Here is a 27,945-nt window from a genome sequence, read left to right on the forward strand (position 1 = left end):
TCTCCTACAGAATGCTGTAGGACAGCAGTCAGATGGATGTTGAAGACAAGGTATTGTTGGCTACAGAAAATATAGTGCAGTGAACAGACCATTTGGACACTATTTTCTAGGGAAGAGGGGACATTCAGAACTGTGAAAAAGGTGGAATTCCTAGGGACAAATGCATATGTCCAAGATAAGAAGTATAAACAGAAAGGACCGGGGAAGTCCATATGCTTTGGCCTGGAGCTGTTATCAAAACTTATTGCATGGCTCTGAAAAAGAGCTCTTGCATAGGTCAATATGCAAAAGCTAAGAAAGGTGTTTTCTTTTTTCTTTCTTTTATTTTTCTTTCTTTCTGTCTTCCTTCCTTCCTTTCTTTTTTTTCTTTTTGATTAAGAAACAGATGCCTCTGACTCTAAATTTCAGCAAGAACTTTAAAAAAAAAAACGCTACAAAAAAACAAAGGAAGCAAGTGGTGGTCCAGGCAAAGGAGAAGATTAAAGCATTAGAAACCATCAATAAAGAGGACCAAAAGAGGTTTATACTGGAAAAAGAATTTTTAAAATGGTCCTAAATATGCCCAAAGAGCTAAAGGAAAGCATGGACAAAGAAACAAAGGGAATCAGGAAAATGATAGATGGAAAAAAAGAATATCGATAGCATGATAGAAGTTACAAAAAGAAGCCAAACTAGTTGAAAACCACAGTAAAAGAAATTAAAAATCCCCCCAAGGCAATCAACAGCAGATTGGAGCTGGCAGAAGAAAGATAAGAAATAGAAATCATCCAGTCTCAGGAGGGAAAGAGGAAAGAATGAAGAAAAGTAAACAGATCCTGAGGAACCTGTGGGAATCCATCAAATGTATATGCATTAATGCATATATGCATTGTAGGAATCATATACAGAGAAGAAAAAAGGCAGAGAAAATATTCAAAGAAATAATAGCTGAAAACTTCCCAAATTTAATAAAAGACATGAATACACACACCTAAGATATTCAACAAACTCTGAAGAGGATAAACCTAACAGACACCCACCACACGACAGCATAGCAATCAAACTGCTGAAATGCCAAAGATAGAGTATTCTAAAAGCTGCAAGAAAGAAGCAAACTGTTGTGTTTAGGGAGCCTCAAACCTCATAAAATTGAGTGCTCTTTTCCCAATGAAAACCATAGAGGCAAGGAGACAGTGTGATGATACATCAAAGTGCTGACAGCAAAACAATAAAGTCAGTCAAGAATTCTATATCCAGCAAAACTATCTTTCAAAAATAAGGGAAACATTAAGACATTCCCAGATAAATAAAAGCTGAGGGAGTTTTTCATCACTGGACTGACCCTACAAGAGATACTAAAATGAGTTATGCAGGTTGAAAGGAAAGGAAAATTGAGAATTGATTGTAGCCACATGAGTAAATAAAGGCATGCAGTAAGAATAATGACATGAATAATTATAAAAGCTGTAATATAGTATTGTTGGTTTGCAATCCACTTTTTACTTCCTACAGGATCTAAAATGCAAATACATGAAATATAATGATAATCTTGGCTGTGAGGGGAATGGGGACACCTGTTCCTTCTTCAGGGACTCCTAAACTGCATCTTACCCTGTTGAAGGGTTGGAAGGCCCACTCTGTGCTAGGAGAAGGGCTTGTTTTCATTCCTGAAGAAGGTGGGTGTCAATTATTTTGACAAGTCTCCCAAAAGGAACAGCTAGGAGAAATTTTTTCCCCCATTTGATTGCTCCAGCAGTTCCACAAAATATCAAGTGCTCACCAGTGTCCTCTGAACAGTTTTCTGGTTCCTCTCTCTTGCCTAAAGACAATGCACCATTTTAATGGGGTGCCTTGAATGAAGATGGATTGGATGACTCCTTGGAGCTTTCTGAAGGAGATGATGCCATTTCAGGTATACAGAAGAAGAGATTCAGAAGCCCTTGAAGGATGATGACCTATCAACTGAGCACCTTACTTGGGGAAGAGAGTTGTTAAAGATGACAGCAAGGAGAGAGAATCAAATTCTACTTGATGCTTCCCAAGAGAAACATTCATTGTACAACTTGACCAGTAGCTGAGACCCCTGGCCTCTTTAGACTACATTAACTAAATACATCAGATGGTAATGGGCCAATCCCTACTAAACTTTGCACAGACATTTTAAACCTGAAAAGAATCTTATGAAAATAACTGTTGTTGCAACATTTAATCCAACAGTTTATAATGCTGTGCTTGATAAGCATAAAACAGATTTATCCAAAGATCAGAAAATCTTTTTTCCCTTGGGGAAGATATGAGAGAAGATGGTCTTAGCACAAATGAGAGCAAAATTTGCTCTGAATCTGAATGAATCAACCCTACAAAGTTTGCCTGCAGTGAGCCCCTATCCCCTTCTCCTTTGAACAATGACTTTCAACGAAATGTCTGTGATAAAAAATAAGCCTAACAATAAAAAACTTTCACCTATATTCTCTCAGGGCTTGGACAATTGAGAGAGTCCATCTACTAGGGGGTCACCATTGAGAAATGGTGGGTCACATAAATCAAGTTATGAAATGAGGTGTTTGATTGTTTTCCAGTTCATCAGAAAAATGGGATGATTTTAACAGGGATTCTGTGAAGATGAATGTCAATGACAGACAACTAGGCAGAGTCATTCCTATTCTGCAAACCAAAACAAGGACTAATGTTATGACATTTTCACAGTCAGATCTACCACAGCAGAAGCAAATTTATCTCAGGCATGTCATTGCTTATATAAAAGAACCAGTGGACTCTCATCAAGGTTCCTTGAGGGAAATGATAAAATGTGGTTGCTCTATGACAAAAGTCAGACTTTCCCGCAAGATTTGCCATCAGTTTGAGGACAAATCTAAAATCCTTTACAAAATACTAAAAAACACAATAACTATTATAACTCTATAATTTTTAACAGACACTCCTTTCTTGACCCAGTCTAACAATCTTATCCAATTATCCTTAATTTCTATTTAAAGAAGGGTAAAAAAGATATCTCAACCAGAAAGAACTCTTTGAACAGATTTTCTAAAAGGTATAGTTTCCATGTGGTGAATTTGAAATAAAACTTTGATGCATTGCAGTCACCCCTCGGGCTGAAGTGTGGTTTGCTGGCCTGGCAGGGGAGCAGCCGCGGTAGGCCTAATTCCGCTGCCCCCATAATAGGGTGGCTGGTCGGACTCACCGCCACCCCTGAAGGGAGCTCGGCATGGGCGTAGAGTGCCCTCGGGTCTCCCCTTCTCAGCGGCCATGCTTCCGCGGCCGCCCCTCCTCCCAGATGGCGCCACCCGATGCCTTGTGGGGCGGCACCCTTCTTCTTCCTTCTCCCTGCGCAGGCGCAGGGCAGAAAATTCCAGTCTGCCCTTTTCCCCTCCCCCGACAGCAGCAACAGCCAGGTGTGGGCAGAAAAATCCAGCCCGCCCTTTTCCCCTCCCCCGACAGCAGCAACAGCCAGGCGTGGGCGGAAAAATCCAGCCCGCCCTTTTCCCTTCCCCCGACAGCAGCAATAGCCAGGCGTGGGCGGGAAACTCAAGTCTGCCCTCCACCCCAGCAACAGCAGCCACCAATCCCTAAACCCTGCCCCTTCCCCCAGCAACAGTGACAGCCAATCCCTAACCACCACCCCTCCCCCGTCCAGTACCGCCCACTGACCTTTCGCCGGCAACCAATCAGAACAGGGCGTGGCTTCGACCAATCAGCCTTCCCCAGCCCCTATAAAACTGTTGCCTCTCCCTCAGTAAAGTGGACTTGCGTGTTTACCTTGTCTCCGCGGTAGTTCTTCTGCCGTGCGCCCTCCAGTCCTGAGAGCCCCCGACAAGGGCCTGGCCTCCCTTGTCCCCAGTTCGTCGCCTGCTTCTCCGGGCGACCCCTTCGTCGCCGGCTTCGCCGGGCGACCCCTTCGTCGCCGGCTTCGCCGGGCGACCCCATCAGCCGAACCGCGCAACCCCTTGTGAGACCGATCCCTCGTCTGCTGCCGGACCGACCCCTCATCCCAAGTGGGACCGACCCCTCGTCCCAAGCGGGACCGACCCCTCGTCCAGAGCTGGACCGACCCCTCGTCCGCAGCCAGACCCCACCTCTACCGACCGAGCAAGCCGCCGCAATGCATGCTAAATTTGTTTAAGCTAAAAAAAAAAAAAGGTTCCTTAAGGGAGCAATGTACCTTGATGGAGCAAATGTATCAAATGCAGAACAAAAAATGGTGGCGTCCTTCAGACCTCAACACATCAAACCACACCTGGTTCTGACAGAAACTCTGCAGAGATACAACCTGACTCAGTGGGTTGACAGGAACATGTGGAGCCACCATCAGTTCCAGTTCCCCCAGATTTCCTGTACAGTCTCCCATATATCTCATCCCATCAGCAATGAAGGTCCCTATAGGGTCCTGTCCAGAGCAGCATCTCATTTTCTTCTGCTGTTTCATGCTTTATAGATTTTGGATTTTATTTATCATAAGATTTTATATTTAAAGAACTTGTCACAATTTGGAAATGCCCATTTCTGAATTGAATTTATTTGTATGAGTTCCCTTCTGTTTTATGTATATGTTTTTTAAGCAGTGTTAAGTTGATATAGCTGTGGTGGTGGTGGTAGTTTTTAATATAAATTGAAGGTGACTGCTTCTTAAAAGGCAGCATTAAGCCAAAACTTCTCCTCTCAAGCAAAACCCCCTCTGTGCAGAGGTGAAGTTTACTTCTGATGCCCCCAAGAAATCATCTTTAATGAGATTCCTTACCAGGCCACAAAACAGTGTTAATTATTTCTGATGACTGGGGAACAGATATGTCATTTTTTCACACGCTCTCTTACTTTTTTTTTTTTTTTTTGAATCTCTGAACACCTGTCAATATTTTGAAGTTGGCAATCCAAGGCATTTGAAATAAAATGGAATAGGACAAACTTCCTGTTGAAAGGACAAGTTAAAAGTGTAAACCTACTTTCCTTTCTGTACCTACTAGCTGCCTTTATTTTGTTTCTTTTTTTCATTCTTCATTAAACTTATTTTGCACAACAGTGTTTACAAATCTTATATATCTTAACTATGTCAGAAGACTGCTGACTAACTCTTGTGGTCTTGTAACTGTGGTTGTCTCTTGTCCCTTCTTAAAGGATTCCCCCCAATGCCCCAGCACCCCAGTGAATGACCCTCTGCTCTCTAGGGTTTTATAGGTAGTAGCCCTGTATCCTGGTAGATGTGAATATGTGAATACTCCCCTTCAGAACAGCCAGCCTCTCTATCCTCTTTACAGAGGAGCTGTCTGCCCAGAGTCTTGATGCTAGGACAGGGCACAGTGTCACTGCCAGTGAGCTGTCAGTTGGTCTTCAGTTTCTTCTGTTAAACCCCAATTTCAAATATGGGTTGATGTGTTAATCAATAAGATTTCCTTCTGTGGGAGGGGTACTTGTTTGTCTCCATTCTTCATTAATAAGAGGTGTCATAGACCCCGGATAGTACCATCTCCTCATTTAGTTAACCTCTGACACACAGATTCACATAACTGCTGAAGTTGGACTAGTATAGATGTAATTAAACCTGTACACAAAAATATTACCTGATCTTAAGGTTTGGTATTCTAACTGAAGTTGACAGACACCTTAATGGATGTCTTAATATGTGATCGTCTTAATGGATGTCTTAGGAGCTTGCTAGTCTCTCTTTACAGGCAGCTCTAGACATCTTTTGGGGAGGTTTTGCAATCCAACACTTGCACTACTATTCATTCCCTGTGAAGGTTGTGTATAGTTGCTGTAACTCAGCATGTGATATTGGGCTAATGGTTCTGTCTGGTTTTGTAATTTCGTTGGCCCCATCTTTGTATGTAAGTAAACCATCTTAAATATCCTACCTGAGTTTAGAAACTGACATGAGAAAAGCTTAGTTATTTGGGCCACCTTTATAATTTGGATGTCTCTAAGAAGTACTTACTGTATTTATCCAATCAAGGATTCTTTTTTCCTTAGACATTTAGATTTAGATTTAAATTCTGTGAAGAAAATACAAAGGAGTTCCATTCAGAGGAAAGAGTCAAAATCTGTTATTTCAATTGACATTTACTTTGTCAATCACTGTTCACAGTTGTCCTAAATTAGCTTGATGGAGTGAGAATTTCCATACTTTTACCTTTGGAACTACTGCATAGTTAAAATTAAATGTAGCTGAATAGTTGGCATTCCAGCTGTCTTCCTGTCTATCTCTTAGTCTGAGGAGATTCCCCAAATAACCAAAGTCATAAAGAGACAGCATTTTACTTAGGTGGAAATGCAAGACTCATGTCCCTGCCCGCCAGGCACAGGATTGTTTAAGATTGAATGTGTAATAAGAGTATTGCCTTTGTCAAATCAAATGAGTGATGAGATAACCAGAAAACGTGACAATCACATTTCCTCTCTGCTTAAATAATTCTGTTTTTCTGAAGCTTTAGCTATTTAATTAAATTTATTGTTCTGGAAGATTAGAAAACTTTTCTCTAGCAGCTAGCACGGTATTCTTTAAGAAGGAAAAACAAATTCAAAGAAAACTCATTATCTAGCATGTTTGCCTTAAAGATGTAAGTGGAAGAGAATCTGGCATTTTAATCTCTTTTTAAATTTGAATGACTTTTATGTTTGGTGTTGGCATCTATGTTTAGTTTTTCAGGTAGAGTTTTTGCTGTATATTTTTTGAGTGAGGTTTATGCACATTAATTCCCAGCTTTCTTGAGCCATGACAACATTCTCAACACAGGGGTCTTGACAAAGCAGAGTAAAAATGTGCTCTTACATAGTTTAGTTTTAAGGAAGGAGTCTGAAATAAACTGTAGTTTCACATCAAATGCAGGCCCTGATTTACTTAAGTTGTTGTCAGAATCAATTATGAAACTGAAGTTTGCTGCCTCCTCATAAAAGTTCTTATCAGTGAAAAAAATGTAATGGTAATTTAGTGGTTTGGGACTCATAATGTGTAAGTATGTAATTCATGATAAGAACTAAATAAATGTAGAGGGATGGAAGAGTTACAGGAACATGTTTTATGTATATGTATGCTATTGAAGGTAAGTTGATATCATAGCAAATGAGACTGTTATAGATATAAGAAACTAAACTAAAGTCCCAAAGTAACTACAAGGAAAATATCAGAGAATATATAAACTCAGAGAGAGAAAAAGTAGTATACAGATTACCAAGAATGGGGGGAGGTAACAAAGGGGATTTTTTTTTTAAGATTTATTTCTCTCCCCTTCCCCCACCCCATTTGTCTGTTTTGTTGTCTATTTGCTACGTGTTCTTCTTTGTTTGCTTCTGTTGTTGTCAGAGGCATGGGAATCTGTGTTTCTTTTTGTTGCATCATCTTGCTGCATCAGCTCTCCGTGTGTGTGGTGCCATTCCTGGGCAGGCTGCACTTTCTTTCACGCTGGGCAGCTCTTCTTACAGGGTGCACTCCTTGCACGTGGGGCTCCCCTATGCGGGGGACACCCCTGCATGGCAGGGCACTCCTTGTGTGCATCAGCACTGCGCATGGGCCAACTCCACTTGGGTCAAGGAGGCCCGGGGTTTGAACCGTGGACCTCCCATGTGGTAGATGGATGCCCTAACCACTAGGCCAAGTCCGCTTCCTACAATGGGGATTTAATGCAAAATAAGTGTAATGTTTAAGTTTGAGTTGGAGGGAAAGTTCTAATAATGGATTGTGGTGAAGGTGCTGCAACATTGTGCATGTGATTAATTCCACATTGGGAGAGGTTGGGATAGGAAGATTTATGTTGTATGTATATTTTCAGAATTTAAAAAATAAACTAAAGAAATAATGATAATTAAATGTAATAATAATGGATACAGTCTAAGAATGGAGAAGAAATGACTCAAAAGGACATTATTTGGAAATTTTAAAAAATGGAATAAACAATGTAAGCTTTATATCAAAGCTAAAATTTTTTTTAAAGATTTATTTTATTTATTTCTCTCCCCTCTCCACCCCCCTCCTCCCCCCCCCCCATTGTCTGTTCTCTGTGTCCATTTGCTGTGTATACTTCTTTGTCCGCTTCTGTTGTTGTCAGTGGCACTGGAATCTGTGTCTCTTTTGTGCGTCAGTTCTCTGTGTGTGTGGTGCCATTCCTGGGCAGGCTCAACTTTCTTTTGCACTGGGCGGCTCTCCTTATGGGGTATACTCCTTGCACTTGGGGCTCCCCTATGTGGGGGACACCCCAGCGTGGCATAGCACTCCTTGAGCGCATCAGCACTGTGCATGGGCCAGCTCCACACAGGTCAAGGAAGCCCGGGGTTTGAACCGTGGACCTCCCATGTTGTAGACAGATGCCCTATCCATTGGACCAAGTCCACTTCCCAAAGCTAAATTTCTTCAACTTGATAAGCATTGAAGATTATAACATAAGTGAATAGCCTTGTTTGTATGAAATACACATGGAAGTATTGTGTGTTCATGGGTTATGTGTGCGATTCAGAAAATAGATTGGTTATGAGATAAATGGATGAATAGATGGATGGATAGATAGATAAGATAGAAAATGGGAAGGGAAGGGAAGGGAAGGGAAAGGAAGATGGCAACTGTGGTAAATGGTTAAAATTGGAAGATCCAAGTATGGAGGAATGGAGGTATGCTGCATTCTCTGTAAGGGGGTTGTATTATTTTAGCAAATGTTTGAAATTATTTCAAAACAAATAGTTTTGTGTTTTTTTACTGTAAAAATAAAGCTTCAGGAGAATGGTAAGCCAAATATATGAACTTTTCTGTGAGTATAAGAGAAAGGCCAATTCTGCCTGGAAATGAGCAGGCACAGAGGAGGGCTAAATCTGAACAGTCTTGGAGGCGGAGAGGGGAAAGAAAATTGAGAATAGAATGGACATATTGGGATATGAAGTACTCTCAAAACCTGGCTACTCAAAGTGTGATGCAGGGATTAGCAACATGTCATCACTTGGAAAATCCAAAGAAATGTGGAATCTCAGGCTCCACCAAAACCATTATTCATGAATATGCATTTATACAAAATTTTCAGGTGATTCACATGCACATTAAAAGCTTGAGAAGCACAGTTCTAAAAGGTCTAGGAAATGTGAGTGGTTCCTTTGAAATGTACTGTGAGTTGCGCATAAAGTGGTGGGAAAATAAAGCTGAAGAACTGGCCAAATTGTAAAATCTTTCAAGAGAAGGAGTTTGGATCTGTTTTTTAAACAAATGCTTACTTTGACAGCATATTTTGAAAAATGGGATGAAATGTAAAATTCCAAATATAGACATAAGTGGGAACTCACATATATTCATAATTTAAACTATATCTGCATTTCTTTTTCTCCGCTTTTAGAAATGCTATCAGGTGTTTTGGAAAAATACAATACAGATTTGGATATATCTTTAACTTAAATATTATTTCACATGCCTGTAAATTATCTGACAGAACTTTGGAAAACATAAATTTAATAATTTTATTATATTACTATTAAGAATTTTGTTTTATGGCAAAATAGTTCCCTAGTTTTGAAGAAAAGCTAAGTAGGATATCACTTAATTATATATTCTGCATTATCACTAAAACATGTGGTAGAAAATAGTTTAATACTTCAATTACTCTTGAAAAGGTTCTGAAATCATCTGGCAAACTAGTTATTCCTGGAAGCAAATGGTAGCCTGTTTTGTGAGCTCAGAAAGTTATCTATAATGACAGAACACATTTTGAAGAAACTGAATTTCATATGAAAAAGATATAAAGGAAAAATAATAAAAATTTCTAAAACCTGGCAGTTTAAGCTAAAAATAAATTCTGAAGTAGTGTTCATGCTCTAATTTTCAGAAATCTAAGAGACAGTATCCTAGAATGCTTTTGAATTCAGACTGATATTGATTTAAGCCTCTAGTCTCTCCATGTGCCCTCCAACAAATTACAAAATACTTCCCAACCTCATCTTTTGTACTTGTACAATAAGGAGAAATACAATAATTATCTCAAGTGATTGCTAATGGAGATTAAATGAGATAGTATGTACACAGCATTTAGCAAAAGAGCAGGCACAGAGTATCCCCATAGTTGTTATTGTCTCCTGTTTCTTCTCATTTTTCATATTCTTCCTCCTCCTCTTCTTAGACTTATTTATATTATCATTATCTTTATTACACATATGCTATATGTCTAAGTATAAGAGATTTGAAAGAAAATCTCGGGAAACGGACTTGGCCCAGTGGTTAGGGCGTCCGTCTACCACATGTGAGGTCCGTGGTTCAAACCCAGGGCCTCCTTGACCCATGTGGAGCTGGTCTACGCGCAGTGCTGATGCAAGCAAGGAGTGCCCTGCCACGCAGGGGTGTCCTGCATAGGGGAGCCCCACGCGCAAGGAGTGTGTCCCATAAGGAGAGCCGCCCAGCGCGAAACAAAGTGCAGCCTGCCCAGGAATGGAGCCGCACACATGGAGAGCTGACCCACACACGGAGAGCTGACTCAACAAAAAGAGACACAGATTCCCGTCTCGAAGCGGACAAAGAAACAAGATGCAGCAAATAGACACAGAGAACAGACAACCAGGTTGGGAGGTGGGAGTTGGGGGGTGGGGGGTGGGGGTGAGAGAAATAAATAAATCTTAAAAAAAAAAAAAAGAAAATCTCTTCAGCATTTATAATCAAAGAATGACTATTAACATCTACAAAAAAAAGTTATCAATGATAATATTCATATAGGCTAAGGTAAAAAATGCTTTTTTACATAAATTTCCTCATTTGATATTCATGATATCTTTTGAAGTATGCTTTTGTTTTAATCAAATATGAAAAAATTGGTCAATTTTTCCATCCTCCACTGCTTCTGCCATCTTATTTTGGCACTCAAATCAAATATTAAATGGCCAGTTATTGTCCTATAGGTCACTGATACTCTGTTTACTTTCTTTAAAAGTCATTGTCTTCCTCTAGGTGCTTAATTTTGTATAATTTCTATTGTCAGTTTCAGGTTAGTTGGTTTTTGCTTCTTCAGTATCTAATCTGTTAATCACTGCAGTGGAATTTTTTTTATATGTTTTAGTTTTTTTCTCTAGAAGTTCAATTTAGATGTTTTTTATATTTATTTCTCTCAGCATATCCATGTTTCCTTATATCCTTGAACATATTTATATTTATAAACTGTTTTAAACTTCTTGTCTGTTAATTCTATCGTCTGCCTATGGGCCACAGTTGCCTGCTTCAGTAACTTATTATTAATTGCCAGATATTGTCAATTTTTTTTGTTTAGTATTATATTTTTTGTGTATTCCCTTACAAAGTTTTAAAATGTGTAGTGCCAGGCAGTAAAATTACTTATGGGTCAGACGGATCTTTCTGAGGCTTGTTTATTCAAGTTTTTAAAAGTATTTAGCCAGGGGTGCTTCAGGGAAGATGGTAGAGTAAGGAGCTCCAGGATTCAGTCCTTCCACAAAAACAACTATTAAACAGGCACTATCTGAAACAAGTATTTTGAAACTCCAGAGGCCAGAAGAACCCTGTACAGCATCCGGGGAAGAGCGGGAAGAAGGCACTAAAAAATTACAGTAAAGAATTGTAAATTGCTCCCTCCTCCTGGCAGCCACCAGTTCACATCCAGTCCCTGGGTAACTACTGAAAACAAGAACAAACAGGGTGGAAGCGGCTGTGGCTCAATCAGTTGGGCTCCCATCTACCATATGGGTAGGCCCTGGGTTCTCATCCCAGGGCCCCTTTGTGAAGGCAGGCTCGCCTGCAAGCCACAGAGAACCGCCCAGCCCACAAGCACCGCAGAGTGCTGCCAGCTCACAAGCACCGTGGAGAGCCTTCTCAGCAAGGTGACACAAGGAAAAGGGAGACAAGTATAAACACAGAACAGTGTGCAGCAAATGGACACAGAGAGCAAATGCTGCAAGGAGGGAGCAGAAATAAATAAAAATAAATACAGACACACAGAAGAATGCACAGCGAATGGACACAGAGAGCAGACAGGGAGCAAGCTGCAAGGGGGTGGGGAATTAAAAGAAAAGAACAAATGGGTGTTTGTGACTGATCACTGATAACAGCTCTTGGTTAGTGAATTTGGATCACTGGATCCCAGCTCTGAGGACAGATATTGTTTCAATCCACCAGGACAAATGTGGTAGCAGTGATTGTTTCAACCCTGTCACAGACAAAGGCAGTGGCAACTGCAGACAGGGGCAGAGGCAGTGGAGGTTTAAAGCTGCAGAGCTTTCACAGGGCTGAAGCGGAAAATTAACTGAAGCTGTCTTTGCTGGGCAGGCCAGGAAATTTCAGTTTTCAGGAGCTCTCAGAGAACGCTTTGGTGCCCTTCCTGATCCCTTCCACAGGGCACTTTGGAACCATTCTGTGCCTGCTTTATGGATCCATGGCCCTATTTTGGCTGAAAAGACTATTTTGGAAAAGTTCTTTCTGGGGCGACGTTCCTACCAGAATTAGCCCTTCAGGTACCAGGGAAGGTTTGTCCCCTGACCACTGAGAAACAGAAGGGACAACCAAACTCCTGTAAACATGGCAACTCCAAAACAAGCAAAAACCTGGGACAAGACAGAGATCCAGTAAGACAGAGAAAATCTGCACAATGCATTTGCCTTGGGCAAACCTGACTGAAAGCCTGAATCTCAAGAAACTCTGTTTTGACACCAACTGGTTACCAAACCAGGAAAAAGACTTCCCAGGAAGTAAAGCCAGAGTTAATGTTTTAAAATATTTAAGTGTATTGTGTGCAAAAAAAAAAAAAGTACAAGACAAAAAATAACAGGAAATGATGACCAATCCAAAGGAAGAGGATAAAAATATACAAAACACCAATGAAGAAGACAAAAATGTGCACATATTGAAAAGGCCTTTAAAAAATGATCTTAAAAATGCTTAAGTGGATGAAGGAAAGTACAGAGAAAGGACTAAAGGATATCAGCAAAACAATGAACGAACAATATGAAAGTCTAAGTAAAGAGATAGAAAAAGGAACCAAACAGAATTACTGGAAGTGAAGACAATAACTGAAATGAAAAATGCCAAGGAGGGTTTCAAAAGAGCAGAATGGACTGGCAGAAGAAAGAATCAGTGAACTTGAAGACAAGACAATTTAAATGAGTCATGTTGAGCAGCAGAAAGAAAAAATAAATATTGAAAGTGAAAATAACCTAAGATAGCACCACCAAGCGCACTAATTTATGCATTATTGAAGTCCCAGAAAGAGAAGAGAGAAAAGGACAGAAGGAGGAGTCAAAGAAATAATGATAGATAACTTCCAAAACTTAGGAAATGGCTTGACTATGCACATCCAAGAAGCTTAGAGAACACCAGACAGGATAAACATGAAGTAAAATATACCCAGTGTGGTAGTTTGAGAATATTTTATGAATCTCAAAAAAAGAAAGATCATGTTTGTAAACTAATCTATTCCTTCAGGTGTGATACTCTTTGATTGTATTAAATACAGTTGAGGGTACTTTGATTAGATTACTTGGTAAGATTGCTGTAGGGCTTTTCTTTTTGCTGCTTTTTTTTTAGGAGGTACTAAGGACTGAACCCAGGACCTTGTACATAGGAAGCAGGCACTCAACCACTGAGCTATACCTGTAGGACTTTTTATTGGACTATATCAGTGAGGCATGACTCAGATTGAAGTCTGCCCCCTTACTGGGTCTGATAAAATGGACACTCAGACAGACACAGGAAGAGAGAGCTCTGCCATTTTTGATACTACAATGCAACAGAAAGGAGAAGGTAAAAGCAGCTGAGGTTCCAGAGAGAGATGAGTCATTTGCCTGATAGCTTACAGCTGAACTTGGAAGACAGCAAAACAGCTGGGACTGATAAAGGACACCCTAAAAGACAAACTCTATGCCATCTTGCAGCTGAAATTGGAAAGAAAGTAGAGTAGCTGAGCCTGAAAGAAAAAGCTCAGAAGGGAAGAAAAAACCTGGGCAGGATTGGCAGTCATCTTGCTTCATCACATGGCAACATATCACGATCAACAGTAACTGGCTTTTGTGAGAAATCATTTCTGATGGTGCCTCAGTTTGGACTTTTCATGGTCTTGGAATTTTAATTTTTTACCCCAAAAAATCCTCTAATATGGGCAGCCTTTTTGGCAGATTGTAATTTTTTAACCCAAATAAATTCTCTTGTATGGGAAGCCCTTTGGCAAATAAAAGCACTTGTCATAGGTTGATTATATTATCAAATGCAAAAGACAAAGAGAATATTCTGAAAGCTGCAAGAGAAAAGTAGTTAAATATAAGGGAATCCCGGAAAGATTGAGGCTGATTTCACATGATCATCTCAACTGATGCAGAAAAGGCATTTGAGAAAATACAGTATGCTTTCTTTATTAAAAAAAAAAAAAATTCAGAAACCATGGAGGCTAGAAGGAAGTGGAATGAAATACCTAAAGTGCTGAGGTAAAACAGGTGCTAGCCAAGAATTTTATATTCTGCAGGGTTCTCTGTCAAAAATGAAGGCGGGATTAAGACATACTCAGATAAACAAAAGCTGAGGGAATCATTAACACTATATCTGACCTACCCACAATGATAAAGATAGTTCTTCAGACTGAAACAGACATTAGACAGTGGTTCAAAGCACCATAACGAAATAAAGGCCTGTGATAAAGTTAACCATTTGAGCAATTATGAATAACAGTATTACTGTATTGTATTACTTTTTATGTTACTCCACTTCTTACTCCTATAGATTCTAAAATGCAAATACATAAAAAATAATGGTAGATCTAGTTTTTTGGACATGCAATGTACAAAGATACAGGTGGTAACAAGAATAAATGGTGAGAGAACAGAGGGGCATAGGAAAAATATATTACGTGATATTGAAGTTAAGTTGATATCAAATCAAATATAATTGTTAAATATTTAGGATGTTAAATTTTAATCCTATGGTAATCACAAGGAAAGCAGATGAAAAATATATCCAGGTAGAAATGAAAGGGCATTCAATATAGTGCAACACAGGAAAGCAAATAAATATTAAAGTGGGCTTTAACAGAAGTGAGGGACAAAAATTTTATGAGTTACAAAGGCTAAATAGCAAAACGACAAAAGAGAGACCTGCATTATCAATAGTGTGTTTAAATGTAAATGGACTAAACTCTCCAGTCAAAAGGCAGAGATTAGCAGAATGCATAAAAAAGAATGACCTGACTATGATGTCTGCAAGATACTCACATTAAAGTGAAAGATACAAGTAGGTTGAAAGTGAAAAAGTGCAAAAATACATATATGCTATGCAAGAAGTAACCAAAATACAGTGAAGTTGGCTATACAAATATCAGAAAAATTAGAATTCAAGTCAAAAACAGTTACAAAGGACAAAGATGGTAATTACATACTGATAGAGAGGACAATTCAACAAGATGATATAACAATTATAAATATAGATGTACCTAACACAGAGCCCCCAAATATATGATGCAAAATACTGACAAATTAGAAGGGACAAATTGATCATGCTACATTCATAGGAGGAGATTTTAATATAGCACTTTCAATAATGAATGCAACATCTAGCTGAAGATCAGTAAAGAAGTCAAGACTTGAATGATACACTAAACCAACTAGATTCAACAGACCTATTTAGAACACTGAACCCAACAAAAACTGAAAACATGTTCTTCTCATGTGTACATGGATTATTCTCCAGGATAGACCTATGTTGGGTCACAAAACACGTCTCAATAAATTTTTTAAAAATTGTAATCATATAATGAATTTTCTCTGACCACAGTGGAATGAAGCTAGAAATCAATAATAGAAGGTGAAAGAGAAAATTTGCAAATAAATGGAAAATAAACAGAATACTCTTAAACAACTAATGGGTTAAAGAGGAAATCAAGTGAAATTAGGAAATATCTTGAGGTGAATGAAAATGAAAATACAACATAACAAAACTAATGGGATATAGTGGAGGCAGTGCTGAGAGGGAAATTTATAGCTCTAAATGCTTACATTAAAAAAGAAGACTTAACAATACTGGGTGAATTAGAAAAAGAAGAGCAAACTAAACCCAAAGCAAGAAGATGGAAGGAAATATCAAAGATTAGAGTAGAGATAAAAGAAATAGAAAACCAGAGAGAGAGAAAGTAAACAAAACTAAAGTTTGGTTCTTTGGGGGAAAAAACATCAAAACCAATATCGCTTATGAATATAGATGCAAAAATCCTCAACAAACATTGCCAAATTGAATCTAACAACATATTAAAAGAATTATACACCATGATCAAGTGGGATTTATCCATCATATGAAAGGATGGTTCAACATAAGACTATCAATCAATATAATACATCACATTAACAGAATGAAGGGGAAAAAAAACATATGATCATCTCAATTGACCCAGAAAAGGCATTTGACAAAATAGAGTGCCCTTTCTTTATAAAAAAACACATAGAACACCAGGATTAGAAGGAAACTTCCTCAAGATGATAAAGGACATATATGAAAAGCCCACAGCTCACATCCTACTTAATGGTGAAAGACTGGAAGCCTTCCCTTTAAGATCTGGAACAAGACAAGGATGTGCTCTGTTGCCTCTGTATTCATACAGAGGAAAGTTCTAGCCAGAGCAATTAGGGAAGGAAAAGAAACAAAAGGCATCCAAATTGTAAAGGTTGAAGTAAAACCTTCACTATCTGGAGATGATCCTATATAGAGAAAATCCTGAAAAATCTACATCAAACCTCCTAGAGTTAATAAGTGATTTCAGCAAAGTCACAAGTACAAGATCAACAACCAGAATTAGTAGTGTTTCTATACACAGGCAAGAAAAATCAGAACAAGACATGAAGAAAAACTTTCATCCTCTAATAGCAACTAAAAGAATCAAATATCTAGGGAAAAAACTAGGCAAGAATATAAGGACTTACAAAGAAAATTACAAATCATTGCTAAAAATTAAAGAAGACCTAAACAAATGGAAGGGTATTCCTCATTCATGGAATGGAAGACTAAATAGTAATACGTCAAAACTACACAAAGCCATTTATAGATTCAGTGCAATCTCAATAGAACTTCCAATAACTTTCCTTGCAGAAATGGAAAAATCAACCCTTAAATTTATATGGAAGGGTAAGGGGCCCAAAATAGCCAAAGCCATCTTGTAAAAGAAGAATGAAATTGGAAGAAGGATCATGCTTCCTGATCTTAAAACCTATTACAAAGGCACAGTAATCAAAACAGCCATACTGGCAGAAAGATAGACATATAAAACCAATGGAATTGAATTTTGAGAGCTCAGGAATTGACCCTCACACTTAAGGCTAGGTAATTTTTTACAAGATGGCAAAGACCCCTCAACCGGTAAAAAGTAGTCTCTTCAACAAGTGGAGCCAGGAAAACTGGATCTCCATTGCAAAAAAAAAAGGGCCCAGACCTCACATCATATACAAAAACCAACTCAAAATTCATCAAAGGCCTAAATGTAATAGCTAGAACTATCGAACACCTTGAAAAAAACATAGGGAAATATTTTCTGGGCCTGTGTTTAACTACGTTCTTAGACTTTACACCCAAAGCACAAGCGACAAAAGAAAAAATAGAAAATTGATACCTCATCAAAATAAAACCTTTTGTTCTTCAAATGACTTAATCAAGAAGGTAAAAAGACAACCTTCATAATGCAGAAATTACTTAAAAACCACATTTATTAGTCAGGATTCTCTAGAGAAACAGAACTATAGGAGATATCTGTAAAAAGTATGAGATTTTAAAAATTGTCTCATGTGCTGGTGTTTCTGCGTGATGGAACTGGACTCAGATGGGATCTCTTTTCACAAGACTTTCATGCTACTTTAATGGAATTGTAGTTGGTGCTGGGGTTTAAGATATATCTAGGGGATTTGAATCTCTGGACTGACAATATGATAGCCACGCCCTGAACCTCAACAGACTTCAACTCCAACACTCTGATTTATTGGACTTACCCCACTCAGCTAATATGGATTTGAAGAATGCCAACCACCACATCCATGGAGCCTAGAGTGCCTACAACTGAAAGCAGGAGAATTGCATCCAGTATCCATGTGGAATCTAAACCCCCTCTTGACATAGAAGTGTAATGGACACAACCAATCCAATGTCCACAGAGAAAATGTGGCATTGGTGTGGGAAAAGTGGCCATGGTGGCTGCTGGGTGCAGGGAATGGGAGGAAGAGATGAGATGTGGAGGTGTTTTCGGGACTTGGAGTTGTCCTGGGTGGTGCTTCACAGACAATTACGGGTCATTGTAGATCCCCCCAGGGCCCACTGGATGGAACGTGGGAGAGTATGGGCTATGATGTGGACCATTGATCATGAGGTGCAGCGATGCCCAGAGATGTACTTACAAAATGCAATGGATGTGTCATGATGATGGGAGAGAATGTTGCTGTGGGGGGAATAGGGGGTGGGGGCGGTGGGGTTGAATGGGACTTCAAAGTTTTTGAATGTAATATTTTTTAAAAAATGAATAAAAAAAAAATTGTCTTATGTGACTCTGGGATGCATAAGTTCAAATTCCGTAGGGCAGGCTGCAACCCAGGAACTCCGATGAAGGTCCTTGATGAATCCCCCAAGAGAAGCTAGCTGTCTAAAGTAAAAATGGGAATTCTCTGTCTTCTGACTGCTGAAATCACGTCTCCTTTTAAGGTGTTCAACTGATTGGATGAAATCTCTCTCATTGCTTAAGGCAATCTCCTCAGTTGATTGTAGAGATAATCAGCCATAGATGCAATCAATTCACTGATGTTCAAGTCCATGACATGCCCTCACAGTAACAATGAGGCCAGTTCTTACTTGACCAAACAACTGGGCACCATTACCAGGCCAATTTGATACATGCACCTAACCGTCGCAGGGCACCGCATCCTAACCTGGTGACCACACACATCACTGTAAACCATACATAATCTCTAAATAAAAACAATACTAGACATATTGTCTCACCTAACAATACCCAACTGTCCTGTGTACAACCAGAAATGCATTAAATCCCTCCAGAGAATGTGCAAGTCCTTTTAAACTTTACATCCTATAAATGATATACTATAAGAAATGAATACAACTTTTGTAATAGGATAAGGTGATAAGAAAGGGAAGAAAACAAAGATATTTGTTTTATGTACATATACAAATATAGTCATAACAAACCAAGGAAGAAAAATTCATGAACATTACAGTCCTTATTTCTGTAACTGGTTGTAGTTCTTATTTATCACTACCTTCTTCCACTACCCATTCTGTGATCCCTTTACCCTTAGCAAGCACTTCAGGTGGCCATAGTTATTTACATGGTTGGGTGGCAAAACCTTCATTCTTGAAGTTTCTGGGCCATTAGTAGACCTGCTTGGATTGGATTGTTGTAATTTTCCATTAACTTCAATCATAGGGTATGGTAGTACTGAGACACATAGGATATCTCTATTCTAAGCAAACTCTTCTTTATTCCATTGTTCAGTACAGTCCTATTTCCCCACAATAGTCAGGATTAATCACTCCAGCCTGTATAGTAACACCCTTCTTTGCCTGTTGCTTCAGAGGAAGGAGGAGTCCAAAGTGACTAGGTGATAACCTTAACTTTTAGTTCAATGGAATTGTTTTGATCAAGGGACTCCTCTTTTAAGAACAAAGATATGTGGACCAACAGAGCTTAAAGATGCAGGGACAGGAAGTAAAATTGTCCTAATAGATCACTAGGGGCAATAGTGAGTGGTGCCACTTCCATTTCTACCCCTTGATTTCTGGGCCCTCTAATCTTGGCTATGAGAGAAACAGCACTGTAGTGAACACTGAATTAGAGCATACTCAGACTCCTGGGGAACATTGCCCCAGCCGTGCATGTTATTACCACTAGTCGGTGCCATAATTGAATCTTAAAAAGGCCACTCTACCATTCTATCAATCTAGCTGCTTCATATGATGGGGAACATGGTAAGACCAGTGAATTCCATGATCATGTGCCCATTCCCATATATCACTTGCTGTGAAGTGGGTTCCCTGATCAGAAGCAATGCTGAGTAGAATATCCTGACAGTGGATGAGGCATTCTGTAAGTCCATGGATGGGAATTTTGGCAGAAGCACTGTGTGCATGGAAGGCAAACCCATATCTGAAGTATGTGTTAATTCCAGTTAGAACAAATCCTGCCCTTTCCGTAATGGAAGTGACCCAATTTAATCAACTTGCCACCAAATAGCACACTGATCACCTTAGGGAATGGTGTTATATGAGCACTCAGCAGTGGCTATAGATGGGTCAGCATTGGAGAGGAGAAGTCTATCTTGCTAAGCCCATGCATAACCTCCTTCCCTTACCACCATAAGCACTTTGTTCATGAGCCCATTGGACAAACAGGCTGACTGGTATACACAGAATGGATCATCTTATCCAATTGATTAAAATAACACTCTGCTGAAGACACCCTCCGGTGAGCATTCATGTAGGACACAAATATTTTCATATTTCTTACCAACTCAGAAAGGTCTACACACACACCTCTTCCCTGATCTCTTTGTCACCAACTTTCTAATCATATTCTTTCTAAGTCCCTGATGATCCAGCCAAACCATTGGCAACAGCCATGAATCAAGGCACAAATGCAGCTCCAGCCATGAATCAGGGCACAAATGCAGCTTCAGCCATTTCTCCTTCCAAGAAAAATGAAAAAAAAAACAGGTACCCTGCTTGACATTCTACCCACTGGGAGGATTCCCTCTCACCACTATCCTTCAGGGACATCCCAGAAAGAGGTTGCAGTGCTGCAGTTGTCCACTTTCAGGTGGTACCTGCATATCTTGTAGAACCATCTGTAAACCAGTCCTGAGTTATCTCTTCCTCAGTCAACTGATTGCAAAGAACTCTGCAAGAGGTCATGTCTGTGGACTAGGAAAGAAAAGATAATATGGCCAGAGTAGTGGCCATTGGCATTTGGACCACTTGCACATGTAACCTACTTATGCCTTCAGGACCCTCTTGGTCCTTAATTTGAATATAACGTTTCCATTTTATGATAGAGTGCTGCTGTGCATGCCCAAACTTAAGGTATGGCAGGCCAGACAACATTCAGCTCATGATAGGTAACTCAGGTCTCATGGAAACTTGGTGACCCATGGTCTCTACTAAGGCCCAGTAGCATGTCAAAAACTGTTTCTCAAAAGGAGAGTAGTTTTCTGTAGAGGATGGCAGGGCTTTGCTCTAAAAGCCTAAAGGGTCTGCATTGTGATTCTCCTAAATGGACCTGCCAAAACCTCCAGATGGCAATTCTATTTACCACTGACACTTCCAGCAACATTGGATCTGCTGGATCATACTGCCCAAGTGCCATTGCAGGTTTCACAGCAGCCTGGACCTGCTGATAGCATCCTCTTGATTCAATCCCCTCTCAAAACTAGCAGGTTTTATGATGACTTGGTAAATGGACCAGAGTAGCTAACCCAATTAGGAATGTGATGTCGCCAAAATCCAAAGAGACCACCTAGGCACTGTGCTTCCTTTTTGGTCCTAGGAGGGTCAGATCCAACAGCTTATCCTTCACTTTAGAAGATATATCTCAACATGTCCCACACCCTAGACACATAGAAATTTCAGTGAGGTGGAAGGCCCCTGCATTTTTTGGGGAAATATCTCCCATGTTGTGACATGCAAACTCCTTACCAATAAGTGTAGAGTAGGTGCTTCTCCTTGATCACTAGGTCCAATCAATATGTTGTAATCAATATACAGTGGACTATAGAGTGATGTCTTGTGGCAGTGAGAAATGATCAAGCTCCCTGCAGACAATATTATGACATAGGGCTAGAGAGTTGATATACCCCTGATGTAGGACAGTGAAGGTTTACTGGTGGCTTTGACAGCTGAAAGCAAACTGTTCCTGGTGGTCCTTCCAAACATCAACTGAGAAAGAAAAGCATTTGCCAAATCAAGAGCTGCATACCAGTTACCAAGAGATATACTGGTTTGCTCAAGTGATAACTCCATATCTGGAACAGCCCCTGCAAATAGAGTCATTACCTGGTTAAGTTTACCAAAATCCACTGTCATCCTCCAAGATCCTTCTCTTTTCCACATAGGCCAAATAGCAGAGTTGGATGGGGATATGGTGGGGATCACCACTACTGCATCCTTCAAGTCCTTGTTGGTGGCACTGATCTTTAAAATCCCTCCAGGATCCTGGTATTGTTTTTAATTTACTATTTTACTAGGTAGCAGCTGTTCAAGTGGCTTCTACTCAGCCTTTCCTACACTAATAGCCCTCACTCCACATGTCAGGGAATCAATGTCAGGATTCTGCCAGTAACTGAGTTTGTGTATTCCAGTTATGCATTCTGGAATTGGGGAAATAACCACAGAATGGGTTGGTGGAACCACTGGATAAACAGTGGAACAGACCTGAGCTAAAACTTCATTGATCACCTGACCTCCATAAGCCCCTACTCTGATTGATGGACTACAGAGATATTTCCCATTTCCTAGAATTAATGTCATTTCTAAGGCAATGTCAATAAGTCTATAAGATGTCTGATCATTTCCTTTTCCACAATGCACAGTCACCCTGTTGAAAGGACATGGGTCTCTTTGGAGAAGGCTGAGAGGAAGATTAACAGTATACACTTTTGACAGTGCAACTGGGTCCTTCCCCAAGGGGACCTGGCCTTCCCCTCATCCAAGGGGCTCTGCATCTGTAAACTCCTATCAGTCTGGGAATTGATTAAGGGACCATGACTCTCTGTTTCTATAATTCAAATTAGACTTTTGTTTACTTGACCTAGAACTCTTCTACTTATACAGGTCAAGTAGGAATTTAGTAGACTTCCCATCTATGTTGTGTCTAAGTACCTCATCATCACTACTAGCCAGCACCATAGGTCTCTGGGACTCAGGCTCTTGATCGTTGCTTTGAGTCTGACTTTCATTGTGGTAGCCATGCCCAACTTGTCTTTGGAGATTAAGTGCTACCACTTGGCTTCTGCCAACCCAGGCTTTGATCATCCCCATAGTTTTTAAGGATCCCAGTTCAGTAACAGCAGATCCCAAGGTAATATCTGGCCTACAGAGAAGAGCAACCACAGAACTCTTCAGGGAAGATAGAGTTAGTCTCACAAATTTATTCCTCACAGTCCTGGTCAAAAGTGTGTCCTCTGGACATTCCTGGAAAGGGTGGGCAGGTTTTACATGATAAATACATTCTAGCATTCCAATTTCTCTAAGCCTTTGGATCCCCTCCCATACAGTATGCCAGGGTAATTGTGGCATTTCAACCCCAGGTAATGTCATGTGGGATCTAAGCCCCCTCTCGATATAGAGGTGGAGTGGACATCACCATCCCAGAGATTACAGGATGGAGTAATAAAATATGGATTAGAATGGATTTACTGGTATTCTACTATAGAACAATTGTGACTACTAATGTAAGAAACTGTAGCACTGATGTGGAGGATGGCAACCATTTTTGATCCATATTTAACCCAGTCACATAAACTGTAGCTGTCTGATATAGTTAATGAATTCCAAAAATAGAAATTGGATTATGTTTGTAAACTGGTCTGTACCTGGGCATGATTAAATTATGATTAGGGCTTTGAGTGGACCATGCCAGTAAAGTGTTGAGTCCTTGTCCCTTGGTGGTTGGGGACTCACAGATAAAAGATATGGCAAAGGACAGAGTTGGAGTTTTTGATGCTGGAGTCTTGAGCTGGAGCACCAGGAAATAAGCACACACAGGAGCTTGGTTGTGAGGAAAGATAGAAGGTCCTGGGAGGAGAAAAACACTTTTGCCTAAGAGTCTTTAGCCAGCCTTGTGGAGAGAGACAAAGCCTAGAGAGACTTATAGTCTATAACTAATATTGTGAAGAAAACAGAGGAGCTGAGCCCAGAGAGAATCAAGTCCTGCGAAGAGAGGAACCCATGAAGCCTGAACCCTGGCAGATGTCAGCAGCTATCTTGCTCCAAAATGTAGCAAAAGACTTTGTTGAGGAAAATAACTTATGCCTTATGACCTGGTAACTGTAAACTTCTACTCCAAATAAACACCCTTTATGAAAGTCAACTGATTTCTGGTATTTTGCATCAGCCCTTCTTTGGCTGATTAATACACAAACTACTAGAGCCCTTTCTAACACCTCAAGCTATAGCATTGAATCCAGAATCTGTTCTTAATGAGCTGTATCAATTAATTAAACCTGATCCAACTATATGTTCCTTCTGCCATTAACACATACTCTTAATATCCATTCACACAAATATTTCCCTGATTTCTGTCTATAGGAATTGTTAAATTTATGCAGTTTTTTTGGAGTATAGCATACTTCTTCATGGGTCACATTTTGTTCCTCACCTTTGGGGGCTTATCAATATTAGTCTAGTTACAGATTTGAAAAAAAGATTGGTGGTCAAAGAGGGTAATGAGAAGATTAGAAGTGTATTGCAAGCCAATAGCCAAAGGAAATTTCATTGCAATTTCATCTGGTGAGACAGGCTTAATCTCTTCAGGTGGAGGTTGGATGGCAGACACCTTAAGGCAGACTGGAGGTCAGATGGTTGGTTCCTAAGGATAGACTGGACGTCAGGAAGGTGTTCCTTCAGGGCAGACCATTATAGGTATATCTGGAAAAAACTCAGCAGTATTTAAAGTTTCAGTGTCCCATCATTATAGGCTCATTATAGGCTCCATTCTAATTTACTTTAACAACAGATACACTGCAAGATTGAGATTTTAGCTTCTGTTGTAACTCTGCTACTCACACAATGAGACAGTGTGTCTGCTTCTCGGAGATCTCAAGTCTGCAGCTGGATGAAACAATATTTCCTTTCAGAGTACACATAGAAACATTCACATCATTCATTCCATGCTTGTGTTGTAAATTTGAAGCCTTCAGCTCATTCTTTTCTTCTATAATGTATGCAGAGTATTTTAGGAGCAACCAGCCAATATTACTATACCTTTTAACTCCACAAAACTCTGTTAAGATTTTAAATTCTCACCTGGGACTTGCCTCTTATATGCATGGAAGTAGCTATATCCAGTGGTGATATTTTGCATATCTCTATTGCCAGCTCAGCAGTGACCTCTTGAGTATTTGAGTCAATTCAATCAGAATAGAGAACCAATTGCAGAAACTCCAGAGCTGATCCCATTTTTAAGATTTTGTTTTTCAAGGACCACTCCCAGTACCAAGCTGTGTTACTTAGGGTTTCTAGGGAAAGAGAACCAACAGGAGATATCTGTATATATTATGAGATTTTAAAAATTGTCTCATGTGACCATGGGCATGCATGAGTCCAAATTCCATAGAATAGGCTGCAAACCAGGAACTCCGATGACGGTTCTTGATGAATTCCCCAAGAGAAGCTAGCTGTCTGAAGTAGAGATGGGAATTCTCTCTCTTCTGACTGCTGAAATCACTTCTCCTTTTAAGGCCTTCAACTGATTGGATAAAATGACATTCGTTGCTGAAGGCAATCTCTTCAGTAGATTGCAGAGGTAATCAGTCATAAATGCAATCAACTCACTGATGATTTAAATCCATAAATTGTCCTCACAATAACAATTAGGCCAGTGGTCTCTTGACCAAACAACTGAGCACCATTACCTGGCTAAGTTGACACATGTGCCTAACCATCACACCACGTATCTGATAAAGCATTAATATCCAGTATATATAAAGAAACCCTTGAACTTAAAAACAAAAAGCCATTACCCAATTTTAAAAATGGTCAAAAGATTTGAATAGACATTTCTACAAAGAAGATAAACAAATGGCCAAAAAGCACATGAAAAGATGTTCAATATCATCAGTCATCAGGGAAATGCAAACCAAAACTATGAGGTTTCATACTCACTAGAATGACTGTTCTTTAAAAAAAAAAAAAAACACAACAGAAAATAACAAGTGTTGGAGAGGATGTGGTAAGTAGAACATTTATTCATTGCTGGTGGCAGTGTAAAATGATGCAGCTACTGTGGAACACAAAGCTAATTAAAGAACTACCGTATGACCCCACAATTCCACTACTAGGTATATACTCAAAAGAATTAGAAGCAGGGGCTCAAACAGATATTTGTACACCAATGTTCATAATGGCATTATTCATATTTGCCAAAAGATGGAAGTAATCCAAGTGTCCATCAAGTGATGAATGGATAAATAAAATGTAGTATATTTATGCAAGGGAATATTATTCAACCTTAAAAAGAAATGAAATTCTGATATGTGGAACAACATGTATGAACCTTGTAGCCATCATGTTGAGTGAAATAAGGCAGACACAAAATGACAAATATTGTATGATCACACTGATTTGAAACAATTAAAATAAGCAAATTCAAAGAGTTAGTATCTAGAATATAGGTTACCAGGGGACAAGGTGGGGAAAAGAACGGGAAGTAAAGGCTTAAAATGTACAGGATTCCTATTTGGAATGATAGAAATGTATTGGTAATTGATGGTGGTGATGGTAGTGCAATATTGTGATTGCAAGTAACAGCACTGAATATATATCTGAATATGATTAAAAGGGGAATGTTAGATTGTATATATGGTTAACAGAATAAACATTTTTTAAAAATCTATGGACCTACACTACACAAAGAGTGAACCCTAAATTAAACCATGGACTTTAATACAATTAAAACATGCTATTTTTATAATTTGATACAACTGTAACAAATGTTCCACCCCCAATGCAAGATGTTTTTGGTAGGGTTGGTATATGGGAATCCTGTATTTTATGCATGATTGCTTTGTAATCCCACAACTTCTCTAATAAAGGGGAAAAAAGTATTTTGCCTTCACTCTGGGTAATTTACCTATTACCAAGACTTGACTTTTAATGTTCCCTACCAAATACCCCATGGTTTAAATGAGGGTTCTCTACTCTGGCTGATGGCAATTTGAACAATTCCCAGCTGTGAGAAGTCTGGGAATTGTTCTACTCACAGTTTTCTCATAATTATTCTTTTCCAACAGCAGTTCTTTGCCTGGCTTTGTGGACTTTCACTCTAAATATATGCAGATTGCTATTCAACCAAATACACAGAGAGTCCCTATTTGGGATCACAGAGAGTCCCTATTTGGGATCAAATCACGTTTCCCACCAAAGGCAAGCTCATTTCCTAACTTCTAGTCCTGTGGGTGTGAACCCATTTGTAATAAGGTCCTTTGAAATTAATCAGTTAAAGTATGTCCAAACTGAATCTGGGTGTGCCTTAATCAAATATGTCTGAATTCCTTATAAACAAAGGAAATTGGGCAGAGAATGAGAAGACATGTGGAGCAGCTAGAAACTGGAGGTTAACAGAATCTGGAATAGAAAGAAGACTGCCATGTGCACTGCCATGTGCCAGAAAAGCCAAGGACCAAGCATTGCCAGTAGCCAACCCTGGAATGCCACAGTCTTCAAGGAGAAAGCATTGCCTTGCTGAACCTCAATTTTGGATTTCTCCCAGCCTCAAGAACTGTGAACCAATAAATTTCCATTATTAAAGCAAATCTATTTTATGGTATTTGTTTTAGCAGCTGGGAAACTGAAACTGTCCCATATGCAGATTTCTAGAGAAGTTTCTCTGTCTAGTTCCCTGCTCTCTGATATTCTGTACTACAAATTCTAGTTCCCCAAACTCAGATGTTTGCTTCTTCAATTACAAAAATTAAAAACAATGAAGTTCTGTTTGGATTGTCCTTCATTGCATCATGATCCAGAAATTGCCCCAGGCAGAAAGCTGGAGTGTATATGGGTTTCTTTGTTTCCTTTTTCTCAGGTGTTTTAGGGCTTTCCTGCCTGATTTTTAATGCCTGAAAATTGTTTTATACTTTTTTTTTTGCGTTTCTCTACTTGTTTACAGCTAGAGGTCAAGTCTCATAGCAGTTACTCCTTCATGAATAAAAGCCGAAGTCAAGGTGAGTCAAGTATTTACGCCCGTTTTTCATCCATGAGGAAATTGAAACTTAGAAAAATTTAAGTATGTATTTTGAGCACCAGGTTTAACAAGCACA

The 27,945-nt window shown here is 39.4% G+C and overlaps 1 protein-coding gene and 1 pseudogene across 9 annotated transcripts in view; one reads left to right on the top strand and one right to left on the bottom strand.

Annotated features, from left to right (window-relative positions):
- Nucleotides 1–27,945, bottom strand: part of CCSER1 (coiled-coil serine rich protein 1) — a 1,483,327-nt gene that overhangs the window by 528,966 nt on the left and 926,416 nt on the right. The window lies entirely within an intron of this gene.
- LOC139436885 (S100P-binding protein-like) lies at nucleotides 1,544–27,911 on the top strand (annotated as a pseudogene).

This window comes from Dasypus novemcinctus, chromosome 1 (genome assembly GCF_030445035.2).
Source record: "Dasypus novemcinctus isolate mDasNov1 chromosome 1, mDasNov1.1.hap2, whole genome shotgun sequence".
Classification (NCBI taxonomy): domain Eukaryota; kingdom Metazoa; phylum Chordata; class Mammalia; order Cingulata; family Dasypodidae; genus Dasypus; species Dasypus novemcinctus.